At 39.0% G+C, this 1,738-nt stretch overlaps 1 non-coding gene across 1 annotated transcript; it reads left to right on the top strand.

The window, feature by feature from the left end:
- Positions 1-262: 262 nt before the first annotated feature.
- On the top strand, positions 263-369 carry LOC141597590 (small nucleolar RNA R71). The gene has a single exon (XR_012522818.1). It is a non-coding gene; the product is annotated as a small nucleolar RNA R71 (small nucleolar RNA).
- Positions 370-1,738: the final 1,369 nt, after the last annotated feature.

Genomic DNA, 1,738 nt, shown 5'->3' with positions numbered 1-1,738 from the left:
TTCAAACTTCAAGTTGATTGTGTCAATGTGAGCACTAAGTTGAGCACCCAATTGAGTAACGGAGTCCACTTCATGCTTTCCTCCTCTAGTAGCCTTGCGAGGTCTACTATATTGTGAATTATGGACCGCCATTTCCTCAATCTTGTTCCATGTTTGATTGTCATCAACTTCGGTGAACATTCCATTTGATCCCATATTGAGAATGTTCTTAGAATCTTCATATAAACCATTCCAAAATTGTTGTACCAAAAACCATTCGCTAAGTCCATGGTGAGGACATGAGCGACAAACACCTTTGAACCGCTCCCAAGCTTCATACAAAGATTCTTCATCCCTTTGCTTAAAACCCGTAATTTGAGCTCTTAGCATGTTAGTCTTTTCCGGTGGGTAGAATTTTTTGTAGAAAGCTAGAGCTAACTTCTTCCAAGAATCTATTCCAAGGGTGGCCTTATCAAGGCCCTTCAACCATTGCTTCGCGGTGCCGATTAACGAAAAAGGAAATAAGACCCATCTAATTTGGTCTTGAGTCACGCCCGTTTGAGAGATAGCATCACAATAATCGCAAAAGGTTTCCATATGAGAATGAGGGTCCTCACTAGGCATTCCCCCGAATTGGCTCCTCTCAACTAATTAGATGAAGGCGGACTTGGCAATAAAATTTCCGGTGAGATGTTGCGGTGTAGGAGTACCATTTGGTAGATTCTCCTCCGTGGGTATAGAGTGTGACGAGAATTTAGGCATTTTAGGTGGATTTTGTGTGGTATTGTTTAATGGGTTTTCTTCTCCTTCTATTGCGAAAGGATTGACAAACTCACTAGTGGGTTGAACAACTTCACCAACACCTCCCAAATTCCTCCTAACAAGTCTCCTATTATTCGTCAAGGTTCTTTCGATTTCACGGTCAAAAGGTAACAAATCACCTTGTGACCTTCTAGACATGCAAAATATCAAATAACTCGAAAACAATTAGAACAAACCTTGAGGAGTTTTACTTCCCCAAGGTGAAAAAGACACAACTAATAACAATAAAAGAAATCTTAAATCAATTAAACACCGTCCCCGGCAACGGCGCCATTTTTGATCGAGGCCATTTTGTGTTCACAATTAAGCATATGTGGTCGTTGGTCAATGGTCGATACAAAACACAATTTATACTTCACAAACAACTCTACAATTAGTAAAGAGGCAAGTAAAGGTCGGATCCCAAGGGACGGGTATTGAAATGAGAATTCTATTGTAACTAGTAGTGTCTAGGGGTGTCACAAATTGAGTTGGTGTAGAAGGTCACTAAACTAAAATAGCAATGAAAATAAACTAGCAAGATGAATAAAATAAGGGGTGTAAACAATTGATTAAAGGCACTAGGGTGTCATGGGTTCATAGGGGAATCATGGGATATGATCATACAAACATGTTCTCAAATTGTAAGCAAGCAATTATTGTTGTGATGGATTGAGTTGAGTTATATCTTACAATCCTAGGAAAGTTTGGGTCCCGGAGCCGAATCGATTAGATTGTACAACACCTACAAGTCGACTTAATCTTTCCTACTCAACACATGCATGGTCTAACAAGACTCGAGTTGGGTTATGTCTTACAAGTCTCATTGAAAAGATAGAAGATGATAGTAAATGCAAGGATTCATAGGCTTAGCATTTCATCAAATATAACATGTGCATGTATTAAGATCAAAACAAGCAAGCAAATAAGATATGAAAGCATATTGATTTAAGCATGA

Source organism: Silene latifolia, chromosome 8 (genome assembly GCF_048544455.1).
Source record: "Silene latifolia isolate original U9 population chromosome 8, ASM4854445v1, whole genome shotgun sequence".
Classification (NCBI taxonomy): domain Eukaryota; kingdom Viridiplantae; phylum Streptophyta; class Magnoliopsida; order Caryophyllales; family Caryophyllaceae; genus Silene; species Silene latifolia.
Note: the sequence above shows the minus strand (reverse complement) of the source record. Positions and strands in the feature narration are given on the sequence as shown.